The sequence below is a fragment of the Ovis aries genome, chromosome 20 (assembly GCF_016772045.2).
Source record: "Ovis aries strain OAR_USU_Benz2616 breed Rambouillet chromosome 20, ARS-UI_Ramb_v3.0, whole genome shotgun sequence".
Lineage (NCBI taxonomy): Eukaryota > Metazoa > Chordata > Mammalia > Artiodactyla > Bovidae > Ovis > Ovis aries.
The window spans coordinates 48929803-48946587 of record NC_056073.1 but is presented as its reverse complement, the minus strand read 5'-3'; the positions used below and the strand labels follow the sequence as shown (position 1 = coordinate 48946587).

Sequence of the window (16785 nt, the reverse complement as noted above, 5' to 3'; positions counted from 1 at the left end):
GCAGCAAATCTCAAATGCCCAACAGCGCTGTTAACTACAGTCACCATGCTGTCCATCAGGTCCCAGAACTCACTCATTTTGTAACCACAGTCTGTACAGGTTGAGCAACATCTCCCCATTCTCACCCCCTAGCTCCTGTCAATCTTCATGCTACTATTTCTACAGCCTTGACATTTGCATTAATAAATTTATTTTTAACTGGAGGATGATTGCTTCTCAATATTGTGTTGGTCTCTGCCATACACCAGCATGAATCAGCCATTGGTACACACATGTCCCCTCCCTCTAACCCTCCCTCCCACCCCACCCCCCCATCCCAGCCCTCTAGGTTGTCAGAGAGCACCGGGGTTGAGCTCCCGGCGTCATACGGCAAATCCCTACTGCCCATCTGTTTCACAAGCAGTAAGGTACGTGTCTCAGTGCTGCCCTCTCAACCATTTCAGCCTCTCCTTCCTCCACTGTCTCCACAGTCTGTGTCTCCTTTGTTGCCTGCAAATAGGTTTCCAAATGCCATATATATGCATTAATACACAGTATTGGTTTTTCTCTGACTCACTTCACTCTGTATAAAAGGCTCTGGGCTCTTCCACCTCATTAAAACTGACTCGTACGTGTTCCTCTCTCACGGCTGAGTAACACTCCATCGTATGCACGCACCATGACTTCTTCATCCACTCACCTGTCAGATGGTTCCCATGTCCCATCTACTGTAATGCTGCAATGAACATCGGGGTACACGTGTCTTTTTCAGTTACAATTTCCTTAGGGGATATGCCCGGTAGTGGGGCAGTTGGGTCTACAGCCTCAACTCTTTTCAGTTCAGTTCAGCCACTCAGTTGGGTCTGACTCTTTGCAACCCCATGGACTATAGCACGCCAGGCTTCCCTGTCCATCACCAACTCTCGGAACCTGCTCAAACTCATGTCCATCGAGTCGGTGATGACAACTTTTTTAGAAAGTCTATATAGTTATTTATTTGGCGGCAGGTGGGGTCTCCGTGGTGGTGCACCGATTCTCCAGTTGTGGTGAGTGGGCTCGCAGACTCAGGAGTCACAGCTCGGGGGCTTTTAATTTCCTGGAGGCAAGTGGGATCCTAGTTCCCCAAGCAGGGGTTGACCTGGTGTTCCCTGCATTTCAAGGCAGATTCTTAGCCACTGGACCATCAGGGAAGTCCTTAAGCTCCAACTTTTTTTAAGAGTCCACATTTGAGTGAGGCTGCAGTGTTTGCCTGGCTCACTTCACTGAGCACAACGACCTCCAGGTCGTAGACTGCGTCAGCACCCCACTGTGCGCACACACCGCTTGTTTCCATTCATCCTTCGATGGGCGTTGGGGGTTGTTGCCACCTGTGGGCTGCTGTGAATACTGCTGCTGTGGACTTTGCTATGCACTTGTCTAAAATTCTGCTTACAAATCTTTTGGGTGTACAGCCAGAAGCGAAATTTCTGGATCCCGTGATACTTGTGTGTTTCATTTTTTCAAGCATGCCATACTTTGGTATTTGGTTTCCATGTGAAGATTGTATAATTTCAGAAAACCTGTAAGCCCCCAGTCGTGTGTACCATACTGTTCCTTGGGTCCCTTAGAAACTGGTCTCAGATCCTAGAGGGACCTGATGCCAAGCAGGGAAAGGCCCTGGAGGGTACCAGGCCCCTCGCCTCAGCACGCAGCCCGGAGGGGAGGTGTGACTTGCCTACAGGCACGGCCTCTCAGGAAGACAGCCTGGGCGGAGCCTGGACCCAGACAGTACAGCTGAGGAAGGGTTCCGAAGCCTCCATCATCTCCAGGGGCGTGGAGCCCTGTGGAAGGCCATGCTTTGCATTGAGCCTGCCTCACCCAGCCCGGCTGCAAGGCTAAGGTCTCGCCCCTTGCACAAGTCAGCTTCCCAAGGCCTGGGTGCTCTGCCCCATCAGGCACACAGCCAGGGCCTCCCGAAACGCCTGGTACCAGCCAGCCCATCCACCCGAGGAGCCAGCCCAGCTCGAACCTGTTTCCTTGTTTTCCTTGTGGGCGTCTCCTGCCTTGCCGGCGGGTCTGTGTTATTCTTGCCGGTGGCCCATCCTCCTGCCGAGTCGGGAGCAGGCACACGGGGGCTGGCGGATGGTTTGCTGTTCTTCACCACCCGTCTTGGGGCTGGCTGAGCTGGCTTCTGGCAAAACTTAGGAGAAGTGAAGCCTGCCTTTCCCACCTGGTGGTCTCTCCTCCGCACTCACCTACCCTCTCCAGACTCCCACACCGCGGGCTCGCCCTCACGGCCCCAGTAGCTTCACTGCAGGACTTTTCTCCTCCAAACTCTGCCCCTCGCCGCCCGCCCGCTGCAGGAGAGGAAAGCAGGCCCACTCGTTTCCTCCAGGAACAGGAATGAAACTGCTCACACCGTGTCAAACGGGCTTCTCTGTACAAAAATCGACTTCTCGCCTGTCATTGCCAATGATCCCAACCGCAGTCCTGTAGAATTACTTGGGGAAAAGATGCAAGTCTTCGCTTCTTTGATGAGAACACTGATCCTCGGGAAGGTGAGTGAGTGACCTTCCTAAGGGCACACAAAGTGCAAGTCCAGACCTCAGGGCACATTCTCGCTTTACCAGGGGGCTCTGCAAGCGGTCCTATGCAAAGGTTAAAGCTCACGGCCAGAAAAGGGACACTGAGAAATCTGGGGTGCAGTGCCTTCAAAACACTGCTCCTCCAAAGCAGCCACACCAGAAGCTTCTCTGCTCCACCCGTTTGGGGACCAGTCTCCAGCAGTTCATAAAGGCACCTCACAATCAGAAGGGAGAGAGCAGATAGCGCTACCCTGTTCTGTCTGCTGCTGCAGAAGCATGTGGTCCTGCGTCCCTGCAGGGTGGCGGACCCTCCTGCCTGCGGCCCCCACTTGGAGCCCTTCCACCCCAGCGGGAGGCACGGCCCGACTTCACTCCAGATGGTGGGAAGCCTGGCGAGTGGCGCGAGGCTCCGGCTTCCGCTGAGCCGGGAAAATGAATGACCCTAATGTGAGCCTCTTTAGCCACTTGACTCTCTGCCCCTTCCTTCATTCTTGATGTCCGGCCAAGATACCCTCCTGACTCTCCAACCATCCTTCTGTAACAGCCTAGGAAGTCAGCTGTCTCCCACTCACCAGAGCGCATGCAAGTTTATGCCTGATGAGTGGGAATGAGTGCTGATTTCATTCCCTTTTCAGGGAGAATGTGCAGGAATGAGGAGCCAGTTAGACCTGCTGAAAACCCTTGCAGGCTGGTCATTTCTGAGTCATACGTACCTGACGCAGAATTGCCTGGTTGGGGTTTAATTGCACAGTTTGGCCTGCTGCCTCTACGGTTGGCTCCGTTTGATGATAGAGGCCACGAAAATAATGATCAGTAGCCACTGCAGATCAGACCCAGGGGCAGCAACACGAAGAGGAAAGCAAGCAGCCACGTTAACCACCAAAATGGCCAGCTTGATGCTGTGTGGGAAACGCAACCTGTAGAAAATCCCGGAGATCGATTCGCTTGAAACGAAATTGTTCATATCTGACTGCTTGACACTCTTTAAAAATGGAGGGTTTGCATCGTTCAACCTCATAGCTCCGTCTTCTTGATCGTCGCGTCATCACTCACTGGACTTCTTAGGACTGCTCGGCTGGGAGTCAGGAGAAGGAACTAGTCTGTCTCTTACCGTGGTCCTGACATGTTCTTCTTCTCAAGCACAGTTTAGAGGAAAAAAAACTTTGGACTAGGAGTTGAGAGACCTATATTTCAGCCCCAGTTGACTTCGATATGGCCATGAACAAGCCTTTCTCCTCTAAGCCTCGTTCTTGCCAACTGAAGCTATCCCATAAACATCCTCATGACACCCAAATGAGCTGATGGATGGGAACACGGGTTTTTTAAACGCGAAAATTACGCCATAGATCATTTATAAAGGCTGCACATACTAACCCTATTGATATGTGTGTGTGCACTCCCTCCAGAGAGAATACATTTCGAAGGCAATCGCAGCCGATCACCCTGTTGCTCCAGTGTCATTTCTGATTGCAAACAATGCCAAAATGGTAACAACTTGCCATTGTATTTTCCATTAGTCATCAGAGTGTAAGGATTTGATAAATAGTGAGAAAACCCACGGACTCTCGGGGAGGGGGGAAATCCGAGTTATTGGCAGCAGCAAATTACGTTTCTTTGAAAAGGACGGTGTCACAGTTCTTAGGTATTATTTGCTTGACATGAGGAGACCCTGAGCGGCTTCTGGAGGCCCCGCCTGCAAGATGAGCGGCCTGGCGTCCCCTCCTGTCCCCTGGTTCCAGTGTTTGACGACGCAGCTGGGCAGCTCCTTGGGATGGCCTGGGCCAGTGTTGGGGGGCAGGAGAGGAGGTTCAGGGTGTTGGCTCTGTGTCCTCCGCTCCTGCCCCCGATTCTTCATCTCTGCAGCTGCCTCCCGTCCTCCCGCTGCGGAGACAGCCCGGGCAGATGGCCCCTCGGAGCGGCTGCCAGCCCCATCCACTGGCAGCTGCTACACAGCCCCGGGGGAGCGGCGTGACCACGGGCACCCACCCGTGAGCAGACACATGTGCGGCGCGTCCTGCCCCTGGCGCCAGGCCTACGGGCGCAGCTCCCTGCCATCCGGAGGCCTCCAGCTGGCTCAGCGTAACACGGCCCCCTCCCTTCACCAGGGAGACGTGGGCCTGCGAGCATCCAGCTCTTAGATGTCCGTCTCTGCGGTGAGCAACGCAGTGTTGCACAGATACACACGTGTCTTTAAAACATCCGTATTAGAGAATATGTTTTAAAATTCTCTTGAGGACCTTTCCAAAGCTTAAGCAGATTAACACTCAGATGTTAAGAGGAAATGTTATTTTAAAGATGGAATAAAAGGATACCAAATCTTTGAGAACATCACGCTTGGTGGAATAAACCGGTCACTAAGAGAGAAGCAAGGGGTGACTCCGCCTCCGTGAGGCTCCTACGGCTGGAGACAGAAGGTAGACAGTGTCTGCCCGGGGCTGGGGAAGGCGGGTGGGGGCTTTCATCTTACAAGAGATAAGAGTTCTGGAAACTGGTTACACAACAATGTAAATACGCCTGACTCTCCTGCACTGCACACTTAGAAATAGTTAATGTGGCCAATTTCATGCACATGATTCAATTTCTTAAAAACTTTTTACAGAATCCTAATGCTAAAGCTGAAACTCCAGTACTTTGGCCACCTCATGCGAAGAGTTGACTCATTGGAAAAGACTCTGATGTTGGAAGGGATTGAGGGCAGGAGGAGAAGGGGACGACAGAGGATGAGATGGCTGGATGGCATCACTGACTCGATGGACGTGAGTCTGAGTGAACTCCGGGAGTTGGTGATGGACAGGGAGGCCTGGCGTGCTGCGATTCATGGGGTCGCAAAGAGTCGGATACGATTGAGCGACTGAACTGAACTGAGCTGAAATGTGAAGCAATGAAGTTCTCGGAGTTACATTTCCCAGAATGGCTAGAATCCACAAGATGTAAAAAATAAATAAAAACAAAACCTTCAAATAGAAATGTCCATTATCATCCACAATAAGAAGTTCCATCGTTACCCACTGGAAATTTTTTCTAGGAAATCTGCTATTTCTAATTGCATTAATAAAAACTGTTATAATACACAAAGTCAAAAAGTAGGTGGATGTGGGACTTCCCGGGTGGTCCAGTGGAATTAAGCATTCGCCTTGCAGTGCAGGGATGCAGGTTCGATCCCTGGCTGGGGAACTAAGATCTCATGTGCTGTACCGAGCCCACGCCACAACAAAAGATCCGTCACAATGCATTGAAGGTCCTGCACGCCACGCGTAAGACCCGACACAGCCAAACAAATACTAAAAAAAAAAAAAACCAGTAAGTAGATGCCGTGGTCTGAATGCTCGTTGCGTGTGGAAATCCTAACCTTCAGAGATGATGGCTTTGGCAGGTGATGAGGTCATGGGAGTGAAGGCCTGGTGGTGGGATTAGCATCCTTATTAAAGAGACCTCCCCAGGGCCCAGAGCCGCTCCACCACGTGAGGCCACTGACCCCACAGAGGCACCCCCAGGCTCAGAATTCCCACCTGCAGAGCTGTGGGAAGTGTGTGTCACTCACAAGCTCTCAGTAGCAGCCCAGACAGCCTAAGAAGGCATCTCCTTCCGTCAGCAGACACCTGGAGGGGGAAGCACCAGACTCTTCTCCACGGCTGCTTCTCCTCCCCTCCCGGGGCGCAGATTGAGAGATGGGCTCCAGGAGCCTGACTCCCGATCATTGTTCAGCTTGTACCAGGAAGCAGCTCCTCAGTCACAGGCCAGATTAAAGGGGGGCCTCGCTTCTCATCTAGCTCTGTTTCCCTTGGGATCAAAATTACAGCTCTTCCCAATGCTGGGTCCAGTCCTTTCATCTCGGTCTTGACCAAAATGGAAACCAGGATCACGAGAATTCCTCAGGGCTAGCGTTGAAAGGAATTTCCCCTGCTCTTCTTGCCAGAGTCTCGAGGGGCGCACCCTTCCCCGGGTGAGTAATCGCAATTCCACGTGACGGAACAAACAGCATCTCCTTTTCAAAAGGGAAGGACATGCAAGGAAATCAGCCAAAGGAAGTGGAGATGAAAGCCCGTCTGGACGCAGCATCCGGATGAGATGTTGCCTCTCCAACATGCAGCGCTCTCTCAGAAGTGACTCCAAAGCCGCGAGTCCCCTCGGAAGTTTAGGAGGACTTCTCTGAATCCACGCTCCAGGAAACAAACTAAACGAAACCCCAGGAAAGGCTCAGACTCCACCCAGACGAGTGCCAGGCCTTTGCTGTAAACTCCTCACCGAGCTCAGCCCTGTCCAGGGCCCAGCTGCCACCCCTGGTGACCTGTGTTTCCAGACGCCTCTGCCTGGCAGTGAGAGCACGTGGGGCCGCCTAACCGGGCCAGGAGGCCGCTCTGTGTCCACGAGTCTTCCCGGAGGAGCGGACACTTCTCTGCCTGCTTCTGCTCCTCTCCACCCCCACAATCCTTTGGGACCTCCGTGGCCCTCACTCTAGCCCACGACCAGCTCTGTGCCCGACCACACGCCATCTCTGGAACCCGGCGATCAGGCTTCCATGTTTCCAGACTCAATCCTCCCCCTGCCTTTTCTGAAGCCCCTGCCTTGCTATGATGGACTTGGTCCCGATTCTATGGACTAACTGAAAATACGGCTCATGGCTTCATGTCACAGAGACAAGAAAAATGAAGAGAGAGGAAGGAGGAGAGAAAGAGGCCCCGCAATCAAGTGTTTCCCCAAATTCACAGCTCCTGTTGGAAGCTACTATGTGCAAACAGAGAAGGACCAACCAAGACTTAGTTCCAAGAATGAGCACCAGCAACGAGCCACACCCCCTCATCCTGCCCCTGCAGTGAGCATCACCCAGAGCTCCCAGCCACACTGCGCTCTTATCCCGTGATCACCGGTTAACCGTCGGGCTCTGCAGTCCTCCGGATCAACCACCTCCTGGTGAGCCCGGCATTTCCGCAGAAAGTGACACAGAGGAGCCGTTCATCCAACACTTGTCAACATGGCTGCCGCGGGCAGACTGCGGGCCCAGGACATGTCAGTGCCAAGCCATTTCCATCAGAGCAGGGCCTCGGGGTCTCACATCCTAGACCATGAGTCCAGGCCACCGGCAGATTTTGCAGCCACCGTTTTCTAGTGAACAGACCGAGTGCCTGCCTGCCATCCTCTTCCTCTCTGATCTCACCCCACACTCGCTCCATCCTGCCCGCGTTCACTGTGTTAACTCAAGAGGATGGTTTATAAAGTGGGATTCTTCTCCAAGCACAGAGCAGACTCTGGGCCTGTTGCTTCGATGAATGTCATTCATGAAACACTCCTTGGGCCACACTGTCTGATGAGAGGAGACCATTAGCTGCTAGACGGGGCTGTTCAGACTCACAGGGGAGGCTCGCGATGTAATCAGTCCCTGATAAACGACCACGCTGCTCGACACTCTCTGCAAGAGGAAGCCACCCGCACAGAGTCAGGGATGGTGAGAGGCAGGGGGCTGAGGCCCTTTCCCCTGTTCTTTCCATTGCGAACACTCACTTTCAGAAGTTTTCTCTTCATCCAGGTTGGGGTTTTGGAGGCAGTGCGTTGTTCATCCGCTTTAGCGATCTCTTGCACAGGACCGGGCGTTTTCACAGCCCGGCTCTGGGGGTGCAATGGAAAGCGGGGGTGGGGGTTGTGGCTTAGATGCTGCCATGAGCGCATCTCCTTCCTTTCAGAAGGAGCTGCCAGAGGAAGGAGGACTCAGAAAAGCAACTGTGACCTCGTAGCGACGGCATCTTAGAATCATCGCTCTAGAGAACACAGAGGGAGCACATAGCTTCTCATAGATTGCACCCCATGCAAATGAGTACTCGGATCACCTGTTCAGTGACCCTGAGACCTCCCACGGTGGAGCGCAGTAGTGAGTCGGCATCGCGGTGAACACGGACTCACCATCTGAGTTCAAGTCCTCCAGGCACTTTCTGCAGACTCACCACCTAAGCCAGGCAACCAGCTGGAAACACTAGGGCACCACAAACGTGCATTCCAAAGCTCCGCCCTCTGCGGCTCAGCGCAGGGCATCCAGCTGAGTCAGAAAGACGCAGGAAGGCTCGGGGCTGTGGAGCCCTGTCTTCCCAGAACGGAGCCTCTGCCCAGCAGACAGCAGAGCAGCCAGCGCTCCCCCCACAGCCGTGAGCTGGCCCCCTGCTGGAAATCTCGGCCTGACCTGAAGCTTATCTCCCTCTCCTCCCCCGTCACCCAAACCGTGGCCCAACGCCTCTCTCATTCTTCCTGTGGCTGCCCTAGAATGCTGATGTTTGACTCCAAGCAGAGCAAGGTACCTGCCAAGAATCAGCTTCAGGGGGCAAGGGATGGATGCCCAGCAATGCTTAATCCCAGGCCCAGTCTCGAGGGTGGGCTCTGGGTTGTGGTCACATCGCCTGGCTTCAGGGAGTGGCACTGTGGGGACACCAAGCCTCGTGCGCATTTTGTTAAAATTCCGGTTCCATGGTGTTTCCCCCACGATTGCTGTTCACTCACTCAGGCATGTCCGACTCTTTGCGACCCCATGGACTATAGCACACCAGGCTTCCCGGTCCTGCTTGGTCTCCCACAGTTTGCTCAAACTCATGTCCATCGAGTCGATGATGCCATTCAACCTTCTCATCCTCTGTCGTCCCCTTCTCCTCCTGCCTTCAATCTTTCCCAGCATCAAGGTCTTTTCCAAAGAATCAGCTCTTAGCATCAGGTGGCCAAAGTATTGGAGCTTCAGCTTCAGCATCAGTCCTTCCAATGAATCTTCAGGGCTAATTTCCTTTAGGATGGACTGGTTTGATCTCCTTGCTGTCCAAGGGACTCTCATTAGTACTCTACAGCACCACAGTTTAAAGGCATCACTATCCCCTTATCCTAGAATGTTCTGAAAATGGAGTCCTTGACTGATTAGCTTAGGGCCACGGGGTCACAAAGAGTCAGACACAACCGTGTGACTGAACTGAACTGAAAGACAGTCTTCAGGGAAGACGTTCTATGTCCAGAAAGCATTAAATCATGCCAAAATCTAGTAATGCCGGGCTGGATGAAGCTCAAGCTGGAATCAAGATTGCCAGGAGAAATATCAATAACCTCAGATATGCAGATGACACCACCCTTATGGCAGAAAGCAAAAAAGAACTAAAGAGCCTCTTGATAAAAGTGAAAGAGGAGAGTGAAAAAGTTGGCTTAAAGCTCAACATTCAGAAAACTAAGATCATGGCATCTGGTCCCATCACTTCATGGGAAATAGATGGGGAAACAGTGGAAACCGTGACAGACTTTATTTTTGGGGGGCTCCAAAATCATTGTAGATGGTGACTACAGACGTGAAATTAAAAGACACTTTCTCCTTGGAAGAAAAGCTATGACCAACTTAGACAGCATATTCAAAAGCAGAGACATTACTTTGCCAACAAAGGTCCATCTAGTCAAGGCTATGGTTTTCCAGTGGTCAGGTATGGATGTGAGAGTTGGACCATAAAGAAACCTGAGCACTGAAGAATTGATGCTTTTAACTGTGGTGTTGGAGAAGACTCCTGAGAGTCCCTTGGACTGCAAGGAGGTCCAACCAGTCCATCCTAAAGGAAATCAGTCACGAATATTCATTGGAAGTACTGATGCTGAAGCTGAAACTCCACTACTTTGGCCGCCTGATGCAAAGGGCTGACTCACTTGAAAAGATCTTGATGTTGGGAAAGATTGAGGGCGGGAAGAGAAGGGCACGACAGAGGATGAGGTGGTTGAATGGCATCACCGACTCAACAGACATGAGTTTGAGTAAACTCTGAGAGTTAGTGGAGGACAGGTAACCTGGCATGCTGCAGGGGGTTGCAAAGTGTCGGACATGACTGAGCGACTGAACTGAACTGAAATGAATTCTGCCATAACAAAGCACCACAGACCAAATGGCTTAAACATGAGAAACTTCACTGTCTCACAGCTGGGGAGGCTAGAAGTCCAAGATCAAGGTGTTGGTGTGGTCGGTTTCTCCCAAGGGCTACAAGGGAAAACCTATTCCCTGCTCCCTCCTGGGCCCTGATGGTTTGCTGGCGGTCTTGGCATTCCTCAGTTTGTAGGTGCATCACTGTGATCTCTCTTCTTCACATGGCGTTCTCTCTGCATGTCCATGTCCAAATCTTTCCCTTTTATAAGAGCACCAGCCATATTGGATTAGGGCCCACCCCACTCCAGTATTAACTCATCTTAACTAATTACTTCAGCAATCACTCTGTTTCTAAATAAGGTAGCATTCTGAAGTCCTTCGAGTTAGGTCTTCATCACGTGAGTCTGGAGGAGACACAATTAACAGCCCACCCTCTGCATAATTAATGCACATCCTTCTCACATGCAAAATATATTCACTTCATCCCCACATTTTCAGAAGTCTTAAATCATTACAGCATCAACTTGAAGTCCAAAATCTCATCTAAATACCATCTAAATCAGATATGGGTGAGCCAGCGGGATGTGAGTCACCCTGGGGCAAAACTCCCTTCATCTGTGAACCCATGAAACAGACAAGGCATTTACTTGCAGAATGCAACCGTGAGGTAGGCCTCGGATAGACATTCTCATTCTGAAAAGGAAAAACGGACAGAAAAAAAGAATCATGGGTCCCAAGAAAGTCTGAAACCTAGCAGAGTATATTCCATTAAATTTTACAGCTTGAGAATAATCCCCTTCGGCTTGATGCTCTGTGGTTGATCCCAATACTGAGCAAGGCCGTTTCCCTTAACAACACATTCTGTTAAACCTATCAGGAAAATCTCAGGTTTTCCAAGCATTCACAGATCTTTTGTTGGGCAAGCCGAGGAATCTCAACATATAACCAATGCTTTTGACACTTCCAGAGAATTCTTTCTTTCACCTCCAGAATCAGAGTGGGAACACTGGCCTTCCGAAGAAGCAGGTTACTATTTTTTTTTTTTAATTAACTTTATTCTTTGAAACCACTGGATCGCCAGGGAAGCCCCATTTACTATTTTAAATGGTGTGAAGTAGATCTGTGCTCTGCTTCTCTTAAACTCACATTCAAAGATGTCAGGGCCTCTCTGAGATGAAATGGATACATTTCCACGGACATAACATCCCGCTCTACACTGATCACCAAGCCCGATAACTGTGGTTCAGAAGCAGCTGAATGTACTGACCGTATGCTGCCAAGTGGAAAGGGAAACCGTTCATCCCCTGCTGGTCTAGCCTGGAGTTCCCAAAGCGTGTTCCACGAAACAGCTGCAGCAGAATCTCCTGAGCCACACACGAACTAGTGAAAAGTGTTCATCACTCCGTCGTGTCTGACTCTTTGCAACTCCACAGACTGTAGCCTACCAGGCTCCTCTGTCCACAGAATTTCCCAGGCAAGAACACTAGGATTGGCTGCCATTTCCTTCTCCAGGGGATGTTCCCAACCCAGGGATCAAATACAGGTCTTCTGTGTTGCCAGGCAGATTCCTTACCGTCTGAGCTACCAGGGAAGCCCAACTGCATATGGAAAATGCATATTCCCAGGCCCTCCCCCAGGTCAACCGGAGCAGAATCTCTAGAGTCAGTGCCCATTTTAAACCAGCTCCCAAACAACTAGAGAGCTCATGCTAAGTCGCTTTCAGTCATGTCTGACTCTTTGCAACCCCATGGACTATAACCCACCAGGCTCCTCTGTCCTTGGGATTCTCCAGGCAAAAACACTGGAGTGGGCTGCCATTTCCATCTCCAGGGGATCTTCCCGACCCAGCGATCAAACCCCCGTCTCTCATGTCTCCTACATTGGCAGGTGGGTTCTTTACCACTATTGCCACCTGGCATGCCCTAAATACCTAAATAAAAATAAACTAGCTCCCATTGACTGCTGATCCTTATGGGTAAATCAGCTTGAGAACCACGGGTCTTTTAACAGTCCAGCCTTTAGTATCAAATCAGCTGAGGCCTCTGAACCAGCTCTGCCTGTAAGTAACTATATACCCTTGAGAAAATTATGTAACATCTGTGAGCTTCAAGTTTTTTTCAGCTGAAAAACAGGAATAATAATATGTGGCCCAGAATTCTCAAGACAGTTAAATGAGATAATGCATGTGAATGATAAAGAAATACGTTGTCAAGAGCATCTGAGAGTCATCAGACCATGGTTTTATAGACTGTTTCACAGGGCTGTTTTCAGAAAGGGAGATGAGGCGCGGGCAGCATTTCAGGGCTGCAGGGATGGAGTTTTGCAGAACCTATCCCAGGGGACTGTTCCGAGAAGTAAGTGAGGCACGGCCGGCAGAGCTCTGACGCAGCACCTGGCACGCTCTTAGGTGATACCGGCTCGGTCGTGTCCGACTCCCAGCGACCCCATGGACTGCAGCCCGCCAGGCTCCTCTCTCCACGGGATTCTCCGGCAAGAATACTGGAGTGGGTTGCCATTTCCTTCTCCGGGGAAAGTTAGCTGTCGGTGCTCCAGCCGCCAGCACTGTGAGGCCAGGACACCAGCGAGGGCCCTGCGGGGGCGGAGGCAGCTTGGCCATGCATGGGGCGGGCCAGACCAGGAGACTGCAGGCCAGGCGTGGCGAGTGCAACAGGGCCCGACCCGGAGGAGGCTGGGAGATCATCGTGAGAGTGTTCGGAATCCACTGGCGTTTTTGAGCCTAGGAATGATGAGATTAATCTGGCAGAAGGAGATATGAGGAAAAACTCCAAGGTAGAAAAGCTAGGCTAGGAGACCGGTGTATAAGCCAGAGAAGTTTGGAGCTAAGCAGTCAGTCCAGGCACAGCTGGACACCGTGTATGAACTCAGAAAAAGATTGCCCCCTCCAGGTGACGTCCCCTGGAGGTGTGCAGGCCATGCCAAGCACAGGGCCTGGAAAAGACAGCAAAGCTGAGCCTCTGCCCAGCTGCCCTGCTGGCCAGGGCCCTACTGCAGCGATGAACAAACATGACCACACAATGTGGCCTCAGCGCTAGAAAGACCAGAGAGAAGGAGCAAGCATGTATTATCATGCTGATCCATAAGCCCTTCACTCTTATACTCCCGGAGCTACCAGAACTGTCTCAGGGACCTCCCTGGGGGTCCAGTGGCTAAGAACTCTATGCTCCCAAGGCAGGTGGCCCTGGTTCAATCCCCGATCGGGGAACCACATGCTGCTACTAAGCGTTCAAATGCCGCAGCTAAAGATCCTGCTCCTGCAATGGAGACCCCGAGCAGCCAAATAAATAAATATTTTAAAACGTGTCTTAAATTCTCATCTTCAGCTCTGGCATACTGACATACAAACTCTGACATTTTAAATGACTGGACATTGTCCTCCAGAGGAATATGCATGAACTAGCTCCTTCCTAAGGAGCTTGACACACTGTAAGGGCACTCCCCTAGCATAAGATGAAGTTAGTCAATCAACAAGCACTGTATTTCCCCAGTTATAAGTAACTGCCTTTCACATCCCGCACAAGGACATAGAATACACGTGAAGCTCCTGCCATGGCTCTAATGTGCCGGATGCTACAAATTCATTGCGGGTGGGAGGCTAGAGCCCCTGCCTTCAGGCTTTCAGGGAAGACAGTGAGCAAAACCATCAGCAACCACAGAAGTGCAGGAGCCAGGCAGACACCTGGTGGGAGAGTCGCTGTGCCGTGGGCTGTATGGCCGCCAAAGCCAAAGGTCTTTACTCCCTGTCCCCTACGGGAAAAGTGTGCCCACCCCTGATTTAGAGGGTACCTTTTCTTGGAGAAAGTTGGTAATTAATTAGCCATCTGTCTTCCATGTGCTTTAGGTAGACAGCAAACTTTACCAAAAGGACATAGTTTGGAAGGTTGACTTTTTTCCCTCCCTGCAACAAGGTCATTGTTACATGCAGATATACAACGGATCCATCGGATACTACTTAATACAAGTTTTCCCATTTCTAAGAAAATTATTTGCAAATATTCGCATGCAAATACACAAATGATTCCACTTGGAATACGTTTAAGGTTTCTAATCATGGCTTCCATGTCTCAGCGAGACTCATTCTTGTCTTATTAGTTCATCCATTGATTACAGGATTCAGCCTCTCTGATTTCTTGACTCTCAGACTCCTGCGTGCTTTCTGACTTCTGAATCTGCTATTCCCTTTCCCTGGACTGCTTCCTCATCAAGTCCTTTAATGATCGACTCCCTTTTATCATGAAAAATTCAACTCAAGGGTCATCTCCTTAGAGAAACCTTCTCTGATCAAGGTAGGTAGAGAGGTTGACTTTTTAAAAAATGAATACGTGAAAGCAGAGTGTAGTATATGCATACAACGGAACATTCGGTTCAGTGCAGCCGCTCAGTCGTGTCCGACTCTTTGCGACCCCATGAACTGCACCACGCCAGGCCTTACTGTCCATCACCAACTCCCGGAGTTCACCCAAACTCATGTCCATTGAGTTGGTGATGCCATCCAGCCATCTCATCCTCTGTCGTCCCCTTCTCCTCCTGCCCCCAATCCCTCCCAGCATCAGAGTCTTTTCCAATGAGTCAGCTCTTCGCATCAGGTGGCCAAAGTATTGGAGTTTCAGCTTTAACATCAGTCCTTCCAAAAAACACCCAAGACTGATCTCCTTTAGAATGGACTGGTTGGATCTCCTTGCAGTCCAAGGGACTCTCAGGAGTCTTCTCCAACACCACAGTTCAAAAGCATCAATTCTTCCGTGCTCAGCTTTCTTCACAGTCCAACTCTCACATCCATACATGGCCACTGGAAAACCATAGCCTTGACTAGACGGACCTTTGTTGGCAAAGTAATGTCTCTGCTTTTGAATGTGCTACCTAGGTTGGTCATAACTTTCCTTCCATGGAGTAAGCATCTTTTAATTTCATGGCTGCAATTATTCAGCCTTAAAAAGGAAGGAAGTCTTGGGGAAATGGAGCAGGACCCTGTGGTCCTTGCCCCCTCAGTGTCATCTGCTTGCCTTTTGCTGTTGAAAACTTTCAAGAGTAAGTTTAGTCAGAGGAATGAGAAGGGCAGAAACAAAGGAAAACACTCAAAGGAGACCAAATAATAAAGGAGTCATTGAGCATAGTCAAATAATAAAGGAGTCATTGAGCATAGTCAAGGACCTTCAGTTCCTCCGCCAGGACTACAGGTAATACTCTGAGCCAAAACCTAGGGCTGCCGTGGAGGTGCCACACCAGGTGGAAGAAGAGATGACCGGACCGTGCCCAAGATGTGAGCTGCCCCATTCCCGAGAACCAGCCTCAAAGAAATGGAACAAATGGACCCTGGAACTGAAGACTAACTGTCCCTAAAACAAGATGATGCTGGTCAGACCACTGATGATCAGTCTGAAGACGACTGTCAGAGCTGGCTGTGCTGTGAGCTCTTGCCCACTGGTTGCCAGTGGAGAGAGTTGGCCTTTGGACAGATGTCCACCCCACCACCCCCCACCAGTTGCCCAAATCTGAAATAAAGTAAACTTCCTTTTCCACCAGCCTGGCCTGTTTTTTGGCTGTTGAGCAGCGAGCAGCCAGCACCCACGCCTTTCAGTAACATGGGCACGTGCCACAGCACAGATGAGCTTTGAGGACTTTAAGCTGAGTGCAGTCAGTCACAGAACGAGAAATATCTGATTCCACTAATTTGACGAACCCAAAGTGGTTCAATTCATAGAGACAGAAAGCAAAATGGTGGTTTCCAGGAGCTCGGGGAGGGGAACTTTGGGAGTTGTTGTTTAAGAGGGAGAGTTTCAGTTTTGCAAGATGAAAAAGCTCTGGGGATCTGTCTCGCTGCAATGTGAAAGTACTTACTGCTGAGCTGTGCACTTTAAAATGGTTACAACAGTAATTTTTAAAAAGATTATTTTAGCAAGACCCAAAGCAGGTATGGTGATGTACTGAAAAGGCACGGGACTACGGATTTGGGGGTTTCCTTTCCAGTCTTGGCTTTGCCGCTTATTTGCTAGAAATGAGGGTGTCCGCTAAGGTCTGGGAAACACCAGGGGCGGGACCAGGACAACTGACCTCGATCACCTGTGCAGCCTCCCCTTCTCCCTCCTCCTGGTCTGTGTCTTCCAGAGTCGGGAAGGACAGAGGTTCAACTCTGCAATTGAGAGCATCGAGGTTCCCCTGTTAGAACCTCCCTAAATCAGCTACTGAACGTGTTTTGCAATAGACTCTTCCCTGTTGCCATCTCCACAACAGTTGTGGCAAGCCTGTGGACAGCTGCCTGTTAGGTAAATGTTATATTTTGGGTTTGGGGTTTTTTTTTTAAACCACCGATTTTTTAAAAATTGGTTTTAGTTTAAATGAATTTCTGGAACCTGGAGATAGGAT

At 50.6% G+C, this 16785-nt stretch overlaps 1 long non-coding RNA gene across 5 annotated transcripts in view; it reads right to left on the bottom strand.

Annotated features, from left to right (window-relative positions):
- LOC105603900 (uncharacterized) overlaps nt 1–16785 on the bottom strand; it is a 37124-nt gene that overhangs the window by 14925 nt on the left and 5414 nt on the right. For 2 of the 5 annotated variants that reach the window (XR_009597769.1, XR_009597770.1), the window contains one exon: nt 6085–16552. The exons of 1 other annotated variant lie outside the window; for it this stretch is intronic. This is a non-coding gene — a long non-coding RNA (uncharacterized LOC105603900). The remainder of the gene's footprint in view (nt 1–6084; nt 16553–16785) is intronic. 2 more of the 5 variants (XR_009597766.1, XR_009597767.1) reach the window with 1 other exon arrangement.